General features: G+C 43.3%; 1 protein-coding gene across 3 annotated transcripts in view; it reads right to left on the reverse strand.

The window, feature by feature from the left end:
- NFKB1 (nuclear factor kappa B subunit 1) overlaps positions 1-18842 on the reverse strand; it is a 398216-nt gene extending 379374 nt beyond the window's left edge. The window contains exon 1 of one of the 3 annotated variants that reach the window (XM_086961580.1): positions 18310-18842. The gene's annotated coding sequence lies outside the window, so the exon portion shown is untranslated. Of the gene's footprint in view, positions 1-2426; positions 2484-18309 lie in introns of those variants that run through there. The other 2 variants (XM_086961582.1, XM_086961581.1) reach the window with 2 other exon arrangements.
- Between the last annotated feature and the right edge of the window lie 314 nt (positions 18843-19156).

Genomic DNA, 19156 nt, shown 5'->3' on the forward strand with positions numbered 1-19156 from the left:
GAGCTGCTCTATTTCTCCGTCGTGGCTTGCCGTTTTCGACCAATGTTATGTCCGAACTGCACAACCTGGACAGCTGGGGATTCTACTCTATCGGTGCTAGGTATGGATGTTTGCAGCGCAGAGTTGTGCTATTGCAGTTGTTTTGTAGCAAGGTTTCTACATTGCACATTTTGTTTCCACAGTTTTGCTATGCCAAATCATTGAGTATAAACAAGTTACTAATTCCCATCTCAGCCTTCCTCCTTTAATTGACCACAGAAGAATGATAGGCATAAATGGCCAAAAAACTATAAAAAAGTGGGGTTTGGAAGCTACGAGATTTAAAAAAAAATGACATACATTATTTCCAACTGTAAAAATATACTGTTTCTTATAAAGGCGGGCTTGGCATCAAAAACTCTCACATGTCGCCCAGTGCCTGAAAGCAAAAATGTTTACTGCAGAACTCAGAGCCATAGCTTATAATGCTGACTTTACTATTTCACCGCCTTGAGCGAACCTAACTTGGGCAAGCGAGATTCCGACTCTGCCAGAACTGGCACCGTTTAAAGGCGGGCTAGAAGCCAGCAGTAAAAAGTGCTGCTTGCAAGTACAGACATTTTCATTTCAGGTGTCGCTGGGCTGGGATGGGCAGGTTAGGCGCGTTTTGTTGATCTTTTTAAACCTTCACGTTCCTGTAAATCACCCAATTTAACTTCCTCTTCCTGCTACAACAATGGCCTCATCAATATTTCCAGCTAATGATGAGAGGGGGGGGGGTGACGTGTTTTATCTAGGCCAGCAGCAATGTTATGCCACAAGGAAGACAGCTTAGACGCATGGATTTAAAACACCAAACTCCCCGGGCTGAATATAAAGCTATTGCTTCATCACGGAACTTCCCATTTTTTACCTTTATAAAAATTCAGTGGTTCTCGTATAAATGAACTGATGGAAAATTACAGCACCCATCTCATTAAATTCCCAATGTACTCTCCTTTACAATAGTCTGCTACTGCTAAAACAAGCATTTGCAATGCACTAGGTCTCACATTAGGAACTTTTGAGCTATTGGTATTGTAAATGACACATTTTTTATTTATGTGTTGGTTTTGAAAGTAGTGAAATAATAGCTTTGTCATTTACAATGCCAGTAGTTTTAACTTTAGCAAATGTGACACCTATAGCATTTGTAATGCGTGTTGTATTTACGTGACATAGAAGTATTGATATTACAAATAACAATGGCTTTTAATTTTTTAAATAATTAATACTTAAATAAAAGTAATTGTAATTTATAATGGCAATAGCTTAAACTTTTGTAAATAACTTTTGTGAAGATTATGTTCAGTGTATTTTATTGTGACGAAAATCCAAGAACAGAAGTGAAATAGTAACATCTTTTTGTGACATTTGTAATAAAGCTTGAAACATTGAGAGAACATATTTGATCCAATTGTTGTTAAATGGTTGCACAGATTGATGCTGTGGTGGCGCCGAGTGATGTTGTGGTGGCGACGAGTGATGCTGTGGCGTTCAGTGATGCTGTAGTAGTGCATAGTGATGTTGTGGTGCCCCTGAGTGATGCTGTGGTGGTGCTGAGTTATGCTGTGGTGATGTGATAGATAGAGTGAGTGCGATAGACAGATAGAGTGAGTGCGATAGATAGATAGAGGGAGGGTGATAGATAGATAGAGGGAGGGTGATAGATAGATAGAGGGAGGGTGATAAGATAGATAGAGGGAGGGTGATAAGATAGATAGAGGGAGGGCGATAGATAGATAGATAGATAGATAGATAGATAGATAGATAGATAGATAGATAGATAGATAGAGTGAGGGCGATAGATAGATAGACAGATAGAGAGAGTGAGGCCGATAGATAGATAGATAGAGTGATGGTGATAGATAGAGTGAGTGCGATAGATAGACAGATAGAGTGAGGGCGATTGATAGATAGACAGATTGATAGAGTGAGTGCGACAGATAGATAGAGTGAGGGCGATAGATAGATAGATAAAGGGCGCTAGATAGATAGACAGAGTGAGGGCGATAGATAGATAGATAGATAGATAGATAGATAGATAGATAGATAGATAGATAGATAGATAGATAGATAGATAGATAGATAGATAGATAGTTCAGTTCAGAAGTTCTTTATTCGGCGGTCAAAAAACACCATAAAAGCACATAGATAGATAGAGTGAGGGCGATAGATAGAGTGAGGGCAATAGATAGATAGAGTGAGGGCGATAGATAGATAGAGTGAGGGCGATAGATAGATAGAGTGAGGGCGATAGATAGACAGAGTGAGGGCAAAAGATAGAGTGAGGGAGATAGATAGAGTGAGGGAGATAGATAGATAGAATGAGGGCGATATATAGATAGAGGTTTATTGTAGGGAAATCCAAGGCAATTAAGTGATTAAGTAAGGAGTTAGCTACTTACATTTGAATAATATTTGCTCTGGGGCACCTTGATCCAGTTTGCAGGACCAGCAAGCATCTCTATCTGAAAGATGTAATTTAAAGAGTTTTTCTGGGGCCCAATAGAGGAATGTTGATGCAAAGAGTTTTGTTTACGCCAAAGAAGGCATGAGTTTATTTTGTAGGAGATGAGCACATATGTTATTTCATGATTGTGAGTTGGGAGGTTCTCTATACCAGGTTTGGAAGTATGCGGTCCATTTAGACTGAACAGGAGGGGGAGGGGGAAAGTTTATGGATGTGTGTATTAATTTATAAATCTTCGAAGCAGAATGACCCAATTCAGGCATTGGCACAAGAAGGCAGGAATAGGTGGCAGAAGAGGGCCCAATTTGGAGATTTTTGCTTTAATTTTCAGGAACTTATAAAAGTCTAGATCTGAAAGGAAGAACTTGTGTTAAGAGATGCAAATGGTAGAGGGTCCTTTTAAGAAAATATATTGCTAATCAAGTTGACACCTTTACACACCCAAATAGGACCAATCCTAGCAAAGAATGGGCTGTCTGTTTTTCATTATTCCACAAAGACATAACACAAGATTTAGAGAAGTTACTATTGAGAAGTTTATCCTCAATTTTTAAGGCTTTGTTACAGCATATCTAGAATGATACAATATGAGTGCGTTAAAGACAACCTGGTCATAGAAAGAGAAGCCAATAGAGTGTAGGGATAGCAATAATGGCACATAACGCAATGAACCCTGAGAAGGATATGGATAAAGGATGGTGTTCAGTGAGAGCAAAAAGTAATATCCTGCTACTTCAAGGGCGGTAAAAGAAGTGTAAATACGGGCACCACTTCAAAGTCACTCCCGGAGGGTATTCTTAACATGGCAATGGAAAAAAGTAAGTCAAAATACAGAACAAGGCAGATTGCAGATTAGCGTAGTAATCATAATCTATCAAAGACGTTAATGCATGATATGAGGTGTAGATATGGTGTAACAACAGAGTTCACAATTAGAATGCCCACCAGGACAAGAAAAGAAACAGTAGGAACATGACTGTACTTGACCGTTGGCAACCCAAGGTGTGTATCGGTCTCCTTCAGCATGACATGCACCATGTGGGGTAAAGCAGATAATTGTGGACAAACTCTATGATAAATCGTGCTGGGATGCATAACATTGCCTTGAGATACACAGGAGCAGCATGCTATAAGGAAGAGGCCAATAGCGCAGTAAGTTGGAGGTGTTGTGCTGACAAGAATTTCCCAAATTACAGAAGTGTTGCTGAAACAGCCATGTGTTATCGGAGTAACTATCAGCAAGAGGTCTCAGCGTGGAGGTTCAGAAGAGGACAGCCTCTAATGAAGGGGTGTCAACTGGTCCAAGCTAGGACAGTGTTATTGGAGTCAGCAGCACGGCAGAAAGAGAACGCAAGCCGCCGGGTACTGCAGTGCCGGCAGAATGGTAGAGCACTAGCCGGTGTCAGGATGAAAATGAGCACACTGAGAAGCCAGCAGGCAGCAAAGGTAATAAAGTGGATGAATTACAGCATTGGTTTCTCGAACAGAGCAGCTTATGGAGATAAAGACTTCACTCAGCCGTGTCCTGGCTTCTTAGCGACGTCCAGTGCCGAGAGGGGAAGGTAAGCTCATGCTCCGTTAGCGAGGCGCAAGTCAAAACCTAGGTGTTAAGCATGTTCCAAACATTGGGATCACTGAAGGACTCCAGTAAACATGGAGGGAATCCCTGAGTTCAGACAGGAACCACCATGTCATAATATATGTCAATTAAATGTCCCAGTGCAAGTGGACACCGCCCTCAACCTGTGCACCTGTTGTTGACATGCCCCTGAATTCTGTTACACACATTCGCTGATTCCTAGCTAAGCACGGAGGTATTTCGTGCACCAAATGTCTTTTACAGGAGTGTAGTGTTAGTCGAAAGAAAACGGTAGTGCAAAAACGACTCTAATGACAGACTCAATATAGGCTGAAGAGCGGCCGCGAAATGCAAAAAAAACCACCACCACCTCTCCCCTACCTCCTCCACCGCAGAGGAACGCGCAGGAATGACTGCAAAAATACAAAAATAAAATAGCCGGAAACGCGATAATGAATCCCGCCCCTCCGATTGGTGACCTGACTCATGGTTGCCATGGCGATACCATAAGTCACGTCACCCAGTCCTCGAGAGGTGGTATCACAGCCGGACAAATCATCCGAACACAGGCTTTGTCCAGTGGAAGGCCTCCATTTGGCGAGGCCGGCCAATGGAAGAAGGGGCGTGGTTTCATGCTCCTTCTTGCAAACAAGAACTCTCGTCTGCGACAGCGCATGCGCTGCAACGCAGGCTTGCGCAGGCTTCGACCTAAAAAGAAGCAGCTTGTACCTACACTTTAGGAGTAGAACGACAAAGACATCCTGTTTGATCAGGAGGTAAGCGCTTCCTCCCAAGTTCTGCAGGTAAGACATCCAAAGACTGCCGCTACTTACTACTCTCTAAAACAAATATTGTTTACTCTTCCATTGAGTGAGGAAACATCTATATCTGGAACAGTCAACCTATCGCCCAGAATTCCCTATCATATGTATGTATGTAATATTTGTATAGAGCAATCCTAGCCAAAAGGCTGCGGAGCACCGAACAGGGTCAAAGGGAGGCATACAGTCAACGACTGACAGGAGATGTCGCTAGATTCTGGGAGCAGGAGTAACCTGTTAGTGCACTGTAATGTAGTACTCGTTATAGAGGTGCGTCTTCAACTCTGCCAGAAAGATGTTCCGTGTGGCAAAGGCAAGCAGCATTACTGGGGCTATAACACACATGTTACAATGAATATTACTGTTACGTAATAAAGGTATAATCAAGGTATAACCTTATCTTTCGTTTTCCTCTGCCGGTCCCAAGATTAGGAGCTATAACTGGCATTCAACTCAGACTCCTGACACAACCTAGATGGCATGGACACTTCTACACATTTTTAAATATTCATTACATAATAACATCCTCCCAGAATCCAGCTTTGCTTCAACATAATTTGCAGTCATAATTTGTAGTCTCATCTGGAAACGGTAATCAGAGATGGTCATGTGAGGAGAGAAGAATGTAAATCTAAGCCATGAAAATTCCTGTGAATTCTGCCTTCCTCAAGTCTGTCTTCCCTGACTTACCTATGGCAAGTGAATCTAATCCTACTAAATAGCTGACACAATGGCTTGCTGTACCCATTCGTTTGGTGCTACCTGGAAATCTTCTCCCGCTTGTAGACAGTTCCAAAGAAAACAATATATGAGATTCCAGATCCACCCACTCCAAAAGAAACTTACACTAGACCTTGAGCGACCTCACCAGCTACCAGCCCATTACTCAACCACTATTCACTGGTAAGATCATTGAAAAAGCAGTCTGTGATCAACTTCAAGATCGCATCAATGATAACCATCTCCTGCATAATTTCCAGTGAGGCTTCAGATCACCCTGCAGCAAGGAGATCGCTTCCTTACACACAGTAGACTATGCCCTCTTAACCATGGATGAAGATGGCCTCTTCTCCTGATATTGCTGGAACTCTCAGCGGCCTTTGACACAATCGATCATCCCACCCTCATAAGCTCCATGGAGTCTCGAATGGGATTCACCAGCAATGTCCTTGTCTGGTTCTCCTCCTAACTTTCCAACCAACAACAGTTTGTTCACATGGGTATCTCCAAGTGACAAAAGATCTCATCACCTGTGGAGTTTCAAGAATTCCATACTGTCTCTGGTCATCTGCAACCTTTACATTACACCTCAAGGTGCTCTACTTATAGATAAGAGCATCAAGAGTCACCAATATGTTGATAATTGACAACTCTACTTTAAAGTAATCTCTGCTTCAGACATCCAACACCTCAAACACTGCTTGCACATCTCCCAGACCTGGATGTCCAGAGTCTACCTGAAGCTCAACCCAACCAAGACTGAATTCCAGTTATTTGCCAAGAACAACAAAAAGGATGCAGTTAAAACCTGGCTAAAATACATGAAACCTGACATTTTCGAAACCCAACTTCTACCAAATGCTGGTCACTTGGATTCACCCTGGACACCAACTTCTCTTTCATAGAACACATTGATAAAAAACAAAGATGGCCTGGGGCAGCTCTCTCTTCGAAACACAGTGAAACCTTTTGTTGCAGAAAGAGTCTTCAGAACTACTTTCCAAGCCCTTGTACTCTTGCATCTGGATAGTGGTAATTCCCTACTGTATGGCCTCTGATACTCCACAATAGCACCCCTTAAAGACATGCTACACACTGCAGCACATCTCATCCAATGGCTGACAAAACATTGTCACATCACATCACTACTATCCTGCTGGAACTCCATTGTCACTCCCTGGCGGCCCGCACCATCTTCAAAACCAACTATATCATTAACAAAGCCATCACAAATAGCACCTCTCACTTGTCTTGAAGAGAAGCTCCCGATCTCGGACGGTTCTCAGTGCAGTCACAGTTAGGAAACCATCAGACCAAAGACTAAGTGGGAAAAAAAGAAGACAGCAGGCATTCTCCAACTAAGCACCCAGGATTTAGAACAACATACCTGTATCCATCAGGACCGCCCCAGTGCTTCTCCAATTATGAAAGAGTTGAAGGCTCAGCTCGATAAAGAACACTACATCATAATAAATCAACCGTCTACAGCTTTCTCTCCTATTACTCATTGCCTTTATGCTTGCCTCTGGCCATGTACCTTTTATCTGGATTTGCACTGTTTGAAATACGATATACATACATGCCCATATTGGTGATACCCACGCCTAGATACATGCAAAGTACCCAGGCTATGTCAGATTAGATGGGGCAGTAAGTCTCCATCTTCTGAATGAACAGAAGTTGGAATATCAGAAAGCCGTGTCATGATGCACGTGGAAACCTGAAAGTTCTCTAGGCAAAATCTCTGAAGAATAATATTGATATTTGAAGCATTGCAGCCAAATGTGTCAGAGATTTGAATGAGCAATTCTGCTGTGAGGAAGAGGTCTTGGGAAACTGAAAAATTCTAGTTGGAAATTTCTTCACATTCACTGTCCAACACAGAAATGTGCCTGGACGTCAAGGACATGAGATGATTTTCCACCCATGGGCATTAGAGATTCATCATGTCTGTCAGATTCCACAGCTCCCATAAATTAGTACAACTCAGAAACAGCACATTTCCCGTTCTGACAATACTGCAGAGTGAGTGCAGGGGGAGTCGAATGAATCTCCGACATAGATGATAAATCACTGGCTATTTGTACCACTTCAAAGAAAAGTGGCCTCATCTGACATCTTCCGGCCTTTGCTTAAACTCTTGTGCAAAAACACCCCTCAAACGCTCTTGCTGGAGTCCAGGGTGATGACTTGTGGAACGAAAGAATCCAAGCTAGTGTACTTAGAGAGACATATCATGGTCAATCATTGAAGTGTGCTTCTGGCTGGGGTGTACAGAAAGGAGACAATCCATACACTATGATGTCAGACACCAGTGATTTATAATATGATGGGCTAGAAGATTGAGATGTAACCCTGTACAGGGAAGTGTAAAGGCTGATAATGACATATCCACATCAAATTGAACTCAGTGATTAATAGGGGCAGCTGACATCTCCTAAGGATCTGCGAGATGAAGCTGGAACTTGTGTACTCTACGGGATGGAAAGAAGGTTCTCTTTGGGTGCTACGGAACTGTGTGGTAATTTACTTGAACGTATGCAACGAAACCAAATTTGTCTTCCTCTGATTGATTATCCACCCATGTGATTCCTGGTGTCTGCACACCCGGTGTCCGGTCTTTTAATAAGAATCAGCATGGATGAGCCACTTGTCCATATAGGAATGGATCCGGATGTCTTCTGCATGCAACTTTCCCTCGACTGGCTTTTAGCTGTAAAATGTAGAAATCTGAGATTTCGATGGGCTACTTTAATGTTCATGTACGCATTTTGCAAGTCTATTGAAGGCAATTAATTACTTAAACCACCAGAGTGATATTGGTCCGTATACTGTCCACCCGTGAATAAACGGGAATTTGCTAAGCATGGGCAGAAAATCCGTTCCGCTCGCGGATTTTGCGGATTTTTGGTAAATTTGCAATCCGCGAGATTCGCCAATTTTCCGCAAAATCCGCGAGCGGAACGGATTGGGTCAAAAGTTCAAGCTGACTTTTTGTAACTCTTTTAGAATGGCGCTGGCAAGCTGCCAGAGCCATTCTAAAATAGTTACAAAAGTCAGCTTCAACAGGAAGCTCTAATAGATAAAGTAAAGCAGGTGCTGCTCAAATTCAGTTACACAATCATTAAGCACCCCAAACTTGGGATGATTAATGATTGTGTAACTTAATTTGACCTTCAACTCGAGCATTTGCTTTACTTTAACTATTAGTGCTTCCTGTTGAAGCTATTTGTAACTATTTTAGAATGGCGCTGGCAGCTCCCCTTCGGCTTTGGTTTTAGCCGAGAGGTACCGACGGAGAGAGCGGGGCCTCAATCTCTGAGCCGTTGCCGGGTGAGGTGAGGCTTGACTCCCACATATCGTTGGGACTGCATCCTCTATCAACAAATGGTTCAAGAGGATACGGTAGGATGGTCCGTGTGACCACTCCATTAGTCTGACAGTCCTTTACTTTTGGTCTGTCATCTTCACTTTATATACTATTATTTGAGTGTACCTTTGCAGTAGCAACATCTCATATAAGTGGCCCTGAAGAATGCCGGTGTAGTTTCACCTGTTGGCAGAAACATGTTGGCCTATTTAACAACACAGCAAAGCAGACAGTGATTTTGTCACACTGTCCTACATCTCTTTTTAATCTGGCGTCTTGGTGAATATTAATAAAAAGTTTCTCCTTTGCCTCGACCGTCATTTTAACATCACTTATTCACTTTTTCTGTTTGCACTGCACTTTACCAGCACCGCCCAGTGGCATGGACACTTCCACTGTATGAACCAAATTTGTGTGCTGTCTAGCCAATTCATCTAGGCTTGGACACACCATCCTGGTTCTAGACGTCCTACATGACGAGGCTCCGCCAAGTGGGTGGGCTGATAGGATATCTATCATACATTTAGTGTCTTGTGACCACTTTGGTCTGGTTCAGTGCAATCCAAAAGTGTAGTTTTCTAATGAGGACCTTGTAGACTCGGCTTTCCTCACTAAGCCCATATATAACCTCACCTCTGTCTTTTCTGTAGCTGTCAAATTGAATTCACGTGCAGTTTGCGGAAATGGTGAAAATGGCCATGGAGTACAGACACCTTTTCTTCAGAGTACCTTCCTATTTAATGGGCTGTTAGTTATGGGCCTGCAGTATTTCACCTTGCACAGAGGTGTTACATCAGTCCAGGTCATAAAGTGAATGGGTCTAGCAGTCTAAGTACACCATTGACATCCAGAAAACACTGTAGGACTCCAGTACAACGATTTCAACAGTCTTCCAGATTTTTCCACCACTTGGGCCAAGAGATAAGGCTGGAGCGTAATGTTGGGGGAAGGATACACTGCTACTTTGAAGTCCAGGGCAGTTGAGTGCTGGACATCATTCAATGTGCATCCTGAGTTTCCATCCTGCCGTTGGACATCTGGAATATTGCGGACTGCTGCCCATCTGTCTGATGAAGTTGTTTGCCTTTGCAGCGGTGGCTCAAAAGATGTCCCAGAGGAGAACACTGGGTCCAGTATTAGAAACAGGAGTAGGATTCTGCTCATTTCTCTTTTTAGTTTTGAAGACCATTGAGAATTACCTCAAGACCATTAACAAGTTTGCAAATTCTAAGCATGGGCGAATTTTGCGAATTCGCAATCCGCGAATTTGCGGATTAGCAAATTCGCAACCTGCAAAATTCGCGAATTCGTGGGAATTTGCGGATTTTTTATTTTTGCGAGTTCGCGGTGTTTGCGGGTTTTCGCAAGGCGCTTTGCGTTTTTGCAGGGGTTTTTTTTTTGCCTGGTTAATCACTGCCACCCTCTCGTTGTTTTTAGCCCATCTGCCCTCTTTACCACTCGTTTCTGTGCCCTTCTGCCCTCTGCCCCACTCATTTTTGTTCCCTTCTGCCCTCTGTGCCACTTTAGTGCCCTTCTGCCCTCAGCCCCACTTAGAATGGAGTGTGTATTTTCTAGTGGGAGAGGCGGGGAAAGGAAGTCTTTCTTCGTAATGCCCTCACACACCCCGAAGGATGCCATGCTTCATCATTGGGCCAAGCTCCTCGTCGGGCCAGCGCTGCAATGCCCAACGGGCTGGTTCGTGACGGTGTGAGGCCTGGGGAGTGCACAGGGAAGTGGGTTAAAATAAGTCTAGAGCTGTCCTACTGTCATATGTTTTATTCTGTGGTAGCTAAGCCTTAATTAAAAAATGTGGGTGCCCTAAACAAACGTAATGTTCCTCTAGGGTTGTGGTGGTGTAGTGGGTCAACATGGTTCATGCCTACTTAGCCCCCAACGGGTCTGTTGGCACTTCATCAAGATCAAGTAAATATAAAAGGTGAGTGGTGCACTACCGCTGGCCTGGTTCTTGTAATTTTGTCTGATGACCAGGCGCAGGAGAATGTACCCTAGTACACTTATACCTGGGTAAAAGACCAGTAGTATAATAGCCTACGGCTGACGGCGGAGGCTGACCACGTTGTTGCTCCGGAGCAAGGGTACGACAGACGAGTGTCGATTTGCCACCCATTCCACAGAGCAACGACTTCCTCTGCCTCCCCCATCAGCCGTAGACTCTTATACTACAGGTCTTCTACCCCGGTATAAGTCTACTAGGGTACATTCTACTGCGACTGGTGATCAAACAAAATTACGAGAACCAGACCAGCGGTAGTGCACCACTCACCTTTTATCTTTACTTTTTAAGCCTGAGCTACCATTCCGGACATTCGGACATTGCAGCGCCGACCAGACGAGGAGCAAGGCCCAATGATGAAGCATGACATCCTTCGGGGTGTGTGGGGGCATCCTTGGAGTCTACTCATAGCAGTCAGGATGAAATCCACTTCTGAAGAAGAAAGTAAGACCTCCACAAATGATCACAAAAGGTTAGAGCCTGGTTATTGTGTCTGGTTATCTCCATTCTTTGATCATAGTATTACAAATGACATCTTAAACCTCAAGCCCTAGGACTCCGGGGTCTCAAGTTGCTGGGTATTCACACCCCGAGGTCTTAGAAGTTGTTTGTCCTCAAAACCCAAATGTTCACACATATGATTCGGTAACTGTTCTAGTGTCTACTTCTGAACATATTGTATCATCTCAGAGTTGGAAATGCCATTTTTTATGGCAGGTTTCAATCCTCCTCGTACATTGCCTGTTTGGGAAAATGGACATAACATCAGACAGAGTCGGACTGGGGATCAAAAAGTAGTCCTGACTATAAAACAAGCATTTGCAATGCCAACAGGTTATGCGAATATGTGCCGCCACCAGTGGACACAGTGCCTCCGTCTTTGCCTCACTGGCCAAGTTACAGGTGTTGGTAACAAGTTGATTCTGTATATTCTCCTGCATAGGAAATATCCACAGCCAGTTGAGCAACATTACTTTTATACTATGCTGAACTACAGAGGATCCACCCAAAGTAAGTTTTTTCTTTCATCATGGGTGACTACTGTCAACATGACCAGGCCATGCCATGACTAACGGGTGGACAAAGCTGATTAAGCGGTCTTTCCACCTGACTCCAAAGTGGGGAGACTACCTACCGACTCTTCTTGATAAAATAAGTGTAGTCTGAATCGGACTCGGTCCCTTAATTCCCCCATGATAGGAGATGTGTGTGTGCTAGTAATGTTTGGGAACTTATGTAGCGTGTGAATTTTTGTGAATCTCCATGTGTATATGTGGCTGCAGAGTTGCTGGATGCTTTTTGCATTAGTGGTAGTTGGAAAGTAAAATGTCTCCTTTACCCTGCACGCCATGTTACCCTCACCCAATCCGGGAGCAGCTACTGCACTAGATGCTGTGTAACTTGTGTAGAATTATTCTCCCTTCAGGGCAAGCAGAGCTGAACCCAGCAATAGCCTCTCACTGGATGAATATCATCTAGGCCTGATACACTTAGCCTGTGGATATTACTGCTCTCAATAATAAAAACAGAGTGATTGCACCTGTTAGGAAGCTAGTTTCAATCGAGCTAAACAATTCTTCCATGTGATGTGCTTCACAATGATTTGTCCTTGGTGACAACTATGAATAAGAGTTGAGGTCTTTATCTAACTGCCCCTGTTGGCTGGTTGTTTGGTTGACTGCATTATTGCTGCACCCCTACTGACTGAGAACAGGTGTCAACCTTACTTTTTGTAGACAACCCTAAATTATTGTCTAGAACCCCAATGGGACTTCAAAACCTGTAGAATACAATCTCTAATACTTTTTAACATGGAAGTTACAACCATGAATATATTCAACCCTAAATTAATGATTATAAACCCCACCTAATTGCAAGTCTAATTTGGGCTAAAGTGAAAACCCTGTTTAGCTAAACCTGGGATTTTGTTTGCCTAAGTGTGAACCTGGGTGATGATACGAGATGTGGAGGTAGGGTTAGAGAAGTAGTCACTCACTTATCAAAAGAACAGGCACAATTATACCCCTACATAACTAAATACGAGGGAATACAATCAGACCCACTTTCGAAATGTATAAGCAGTTTATTAGAATGGCTGGAGTTTTGGGATCAGAGTTAATTGCAATAAATTATCCTCTGGGGGAATTATTCCCCAAAACAGCATTATTACTTCCCTATAGCGACCCTACCATTCGGTTATTTTTAGCTTGGTCTGGTATCTCAGTCTCGGGACTCGATTTCCCAACACCCCGCAAGGGGAGCTTGGAAACACTGGAGCTGGATTCTCGCCGAGAGAAATGCAGCCTCTCGATCAGTGCGTGAGCTGGAGGGTCGATTTCCTTTGGCACTTGCTGTAGCGAGCTGCGTCGGGCAAGTAGATAGTCGAACTGCTCCGAACCACCCTATCTTGCTAGAGCAAGTGAAGGCATATTTATACCTTGAAGGTGTCTAGTTTGACGTAAAGTCGGGCACAATAACATCAGGAAAGAACCCCAAGGGAATAGTAGTTCTTTGTAAAGGACATGAGTTCTTGGACGAATCAATATTCAAGCAAGGGAAGGTCCCTGACTGCTTAAGCCGATATTCCAAGAAATGGTTGTGACTTTTTGGTACGGGTGGAAGTAGCCATGCCTGAATTTGGTCTGCATGGGCTATGTCTAAATAAGGGAATGAGTTATATGCCTATATGCCTATATTAGGGCAATGTGAATTGTACCTATATAAGGGCATGAATCTGGAAAATTCACTCAGATCCTAAAACGCCAATCAACACTAGTAAACATTGCTTCTCTGGTTGCTTTGAACCCTATTTTACACCAGGTTTAAACAAGAGCGTCTATGAAAAAGTCATCACAATACTGATTATCTTTAAAAGAGTGTGCAAAAGACCTTACCAGTCTATTTTGGGTTTTACTCATTATGGGAGTATCCAATGAAGGCTGTGCTGAATGTGACTCTTAAACTGACAAAGGCTTATTTATTATGGTTGAGGGCTCAGAAATTGGAGATATCCTCCCCCATGGCTCACTCATGGTCATATGTCTACATAAGTGTAACTGAGTTTGAGTTGTATCTCGATAGAGTAAAACACCCATTAACCTCAGGGCTGTTAATCAAATTTCATCTTGGGATTCTTCCAGTTGTCTTTCTCAAAGTATCGAATTATTGCATTGGTTGCAACATCTAAACATTTAATTCTCAATCAACTAATCAGAGAGCTTCTTTTTATCATTTAATCTGTTCTTAATAATGCAGATAAGCAATGGTTAAGAGGATTGACTTCATGTGGAGGGTGAGGTACGGTTCATTCTATACATTTTGATAGGAACCTAATTTTGAACTAGTGCTCTAAAAATATATGAATGCTTATTTATATTTATGACATGGCGGTGAAAATAAATGTGGCCCAGTAGCAAGTTACCTAGAGCAACAGTGCAAATATACACATATTCCCAAATGTATTACTACAGGGAGGAAGAGAGGCATCACAACCCATCAAAGGCTTTGCCTTTTTTGAATTAGGACCTTCCCCCTAACACCCAACAATGGTAATAAATAGCATATTATATTCTGCACATCTGTATGTATATATGAAAGAGAGAAACCATGCATAATAAGTAACTGTGTGATGAGTTTCAATAGAGGTTGTGGTGACAACATAAACCTCAACGCTGAAGGCAGAGTGTCTAGCAAATGTCACCAGAAAGCAGATTTGGTAATACAGGACCATATTACAAAACCTACCAATTATGTATTTTTATATTATGTGTTATGGTTGGGGACGTTAGCTACTTGAAAAAATACTGCCTTCTTCTAACTACAAATTTGTACTGATTACAATTACAATATTGAGGTTTATCTTTCATTAATAAATTGCTGTTAAACAATGGACAGTGAAGGATTATTTGATTGTCTGGCTGCAGCGCTTACCAAATATAGACATACTGGATTTGCAAATAATTGTCCAGAAATTTGGAAAATTAACAAATGTCACACACAGATGTAGTTTAGCTAAAACAGGTGAAAATACTACCACCAGAGTACTGCATAATTTGCATTTTTACTACAAAATCATGAAAACCTTGTCACAAAATGTGATCATCCATGCCATGACTCCAATCCTAATAGCGCAGACAAAGTTAAAGCTTTGCATAGTGGTTTGGGGACTGTCATTACAACGATAAAAATCTGTATTTCACAAAGAACCATATAATGTTTCCCTTATTTCTCATGTAACAATATGGTTTCTTATTCCACTGCAATATGTGCAATAAAAGCACTTATACTTGTTCAAGCTCACTAAATTCCGAAAATCAAAGCCTAAAAAGAAGAGATTTGACAATCCAGTGAGCCAGCTGTAATAGATTGATCCTGCACTTCCATAGGAACAATATGCAATATTTAGGACAAGGTGTGCTGATTTGCAGGTTTCACTAGATTCAGAATGTAACAGCTCAGAAGCGGGACTTAAGTGCAAACTGTACATGATTTCACTATTTATTGTGTGCGGAAATTAGCATTTGGCGCTACATGTTCGACTGCTTTGCAGCTTGGATTACCAGCTGTAAATTGCAGGAGGAAATAACTGCTGAGCATAATTAGACCCGCCAACGGTAATTCCATTTTGGGAGCAAATGGGTTTTGTAACCAAAATGGTATCAGTCCTTAGTTGGAATGAATTATTTATACACTGCTTGGCTTGCCCAGTGTCAGTCAGAAATGGCCTGGAGAACCAGCCTGAGAAAGTATCTGCCATGAGATAATGACCAACAATGGGTTTCTAGGAATTGGGTGGTCTTGGATGTGTCCTGCCCTGTAGGCAAGGAGAGTTTCAAAAAACACAGTTGATGGACAGAATGCAGAACAATGTCTTACAATCACCCCAGTACAAAGATCAGGGCCTAAATCCATCATTCTTTTGCACTCCACACCACCCTAGGTCAGACAATGGCTATATGCAAATCAGCCTTGACCCTGTGCCTCATGGGAACAGTCCAGCCTGAACTACCAAGACATCTCTTTCCTAGACCGGTATCAAGCATCCAAGGACTGGTTTCTGGCTATCAGCCTTCTTCAGCCTGGATAGCTTGACTCCAGTGATGTGGAGAGCCTGGGGCTCACGTCTGAGCATACCCAGCCCATTCGGGTGAAAATTGCAAAAAACACAGTTGATGGACAGAATACAGAACAATGTCTTACATTCACCCCAGTACAAAGATCTGGGCCTAAATCCATTGTTTTTTGCACTCCACACCACCCTAGGTCAGACAATGGCTATATGCAAATCAGCCTTGACCCTGTGCCTCGTGGGAACAGTCCAGCTCGAACTACTAAGCCATGTCTTGCAAGGAGTGCACTTTTTGATGGCAGTGAATGGTGTCTGCTGTAGGTGGCTGTGGGGGCTGGTGGGCTCAATCTAATAATGTTGAGAGCGGGACGAGGTGGTAATGATTTAGAAAGAGTCAAATTGAAAAATTACAACAATAACCATTCACATGAACACAGACAGGGGTGTAGCTTGGTAGGTAAGTTGGGGGGGGGGGGGTTAGATTTCCCAACAATCATGCTGGGGCATCTTGTGAAAATGCTTTACATAAGAAACAGGACATGAAGGAACATAAGGGACAGTGGAGAGAGAGAGAAGGGGGGGGGATTGTCAGGGCCCTAAAACATGTTTTAAGGCCTTCAAAACAGAAAGTGTGTTTGCATGCGTGAGTGTTGTAAAAATCCTAGGGGAAATCCGGCAGACATCTCACCATAGCCAACTGATAGCACCTCTACCCAACTATTTACTACAAAATACATTGTTTATGTAATGTAATCCCCCCCATAGCTACGCTCCACTGTGATTACTATACAATATTTTCACACCTACTAGACTAACAATAATAGTTTTATATTAAACACCCGAGAAGAGCCCCAGCCATGACCAGATTCAAACACATAAGAAATTCATAAACGTTACTTCTCCATGTCATGCAGAAGCTCACGAGGACATAATTATATAAAGAAATAAAACATTTCTCAATTCTATCACAAAGCGCTGCCAGGTGACAACCCCAAAAAGCACTGGTATCCAAGACCCCGTTATATTCTAAACGTGTACCGGAAAATGCTTTATTTAGGAAATGAACAATGTGCACATTTTAAACAGACAAAAAATGTATTACACGTTCAAGAAAGCAGATTCACACATAAGCCCAAAGAGAACTGGCGTGCACTTCCTCACAGGAAACAAGGTTATATGATTATACCACGACCTCAGTTACCACGCATGGAAGGCACCCTGCGTGGTAAGTGTCACGTGGTAAACGTGAGTAGTGGTAATGCCTTCGTGGTAAATGATGTTTCCCGAGAACAACACACATCAGCGTGGATGTGCTGAGTCCGTGACGTCGGTTTCGTAAATGCTGTCGGTACTCCATGACCGGTAAGAGCGATCGCCGCCCTCGGATGCAGTATCCGCAACGGTACTCATTGGTCGCAGATGGAAGGGGGCGTGGTAGGTGTGGGAATAACATGTATTTACTGTGATAAACGGTGGAAAGCTTGGACTTTCTGATCCATCGTTCACATGGGCACCAAAGGGCAGGGGGCTTCAAAGTTCTTTATGCGATTGCCCCCATGTAAAAAATATATATATTAGGGAGTACCTCAGAATGACTATATTTGTTCTCATAGTTATTCCAAAAAAACTGACAGCACTGAGCATATTCAAAAAGTCAAATATTGCAACTTTGTTCTCTGTTACGTGCATGACTGGCAACACGCTAGTGAGGGACTCCCTAAAAGTGTAACTCTTTATTGCGAATGAATGGGTTGAGGACCTTGGTCCTCGAGCGTTATTTGCAGCCATCCTTTTCCTCATTTAGAGACCTACTCATAGGCAGGACAGGAGTAAATAAATACATTGAAAATTCTTTACCACTGTCAATGACATCTCCCCGAACCCTCAAACGTCGCCAAAAAACACGGGCTCACAGAACATAAAGCAGCAGTGTTGACAAGTGCTCAGCAGTTCATAGTAAAGTAAACCAAGGGCTGTCTAAAAAAGCCAACACTTCCGAAGCACGAGGTTTGGTCCCTGAGACACCTCTGAGTGAGTCCTCCACCCGGAGGGCCCTCTCCTGTCACCCAGGAATCCTCGCTATGAAGTGTGGACAACATGCCGAGGCCCAAGGCAGGCAGCGCGCGCCGTGAAAGGAGGAAGTGGAGAGCGACTTTGAACGTGAACTCGGGCTGCGTCCGTACGCTCGCTGCACGCGCACCACACACAACCACACCGAAAAGCCCTACGAACCACCAAACACTTACCGTGCGGTGAGGTGGCACTGCCCGTTCAGTGCCGAGGTCTCTGAGGCGGTCCGGGCGAGGGTTCAGAGGTGGGACCCCCCAGGAGAAGAACCCGCGGGTCGGGGCAGTGCGCTGCTGGTAATGGCAGGGGAGCCGTCAGCAGCCGTGCCGCCGCATGTCACTTAGCACTGGACAGGTGAGGGGCGCCCCGGGGCGTGGGCACTCCAGCCAGCCTCTACACCAGTTTTGGGCACTGTAGGATGGTATTCGGAGCGGCTCTGGCCACCCCTGTCTCTTGCCGCCGCCGCCGCTGCAGCTCAGTGAGAGGCGGCCCTTACACTGAGACTGGCGGACGGTCTTACTTCCTGACTGGAAATTCCCTCTGACGCAACGAGGGGCAGGGAGAAACGGAAAGTGACAGCAGGGGAAAAGTGTAGGATGGAGAGGAGGCGAAATAGGGGCAAATGGAGAAAGGAAAGGGGAGGAGGAGAAGGAAGAATAAAAAGGAGAGATAAACAAGATGGTAGGAGTGGTAAAAAAGACAAGAAAAATAGGTAAGATAATCGAGAGATGAGAGAAAGATGAGCGATTGGCAGAGGGTGGAAAAAGCATAGGAATACGTGCTGAAAGAAGTTAAAAAGACTAGAAATTGATTTAGAGAGACAAAAAAGAGGATGGAGAAAATGAAAAGGGTATTTGCCAGACGGAAGAAGCTAAAACGGAAGAGTGAGAGATGAAGGCAGTTAAGAAGAGAGATCAGTTAAAAAGGGGCCAAGAAAAAGAAAAGGAACAAAATAGTGTACAAAGGGTAATAAGAAGGGAAGAAAACAAGCAAGAGTAGCGAAATATAAGAGTTCAGATTTTGAAA

The sequence above is a fragment of the Lissotriton vulgaris genome, chromosome 3_1, assembly GCF_964263255.1.
Source record: "Lissotriton vulgaris chromosome 3_1, aLisVul1.2, whole genome shotgun sequence".
Lineage (NCBI taxonomy): Eukaryota > Metazoa > Chordata > Amphibia > Caudata > Salamandridae > Lissotriton > Lissotriton vulgaris.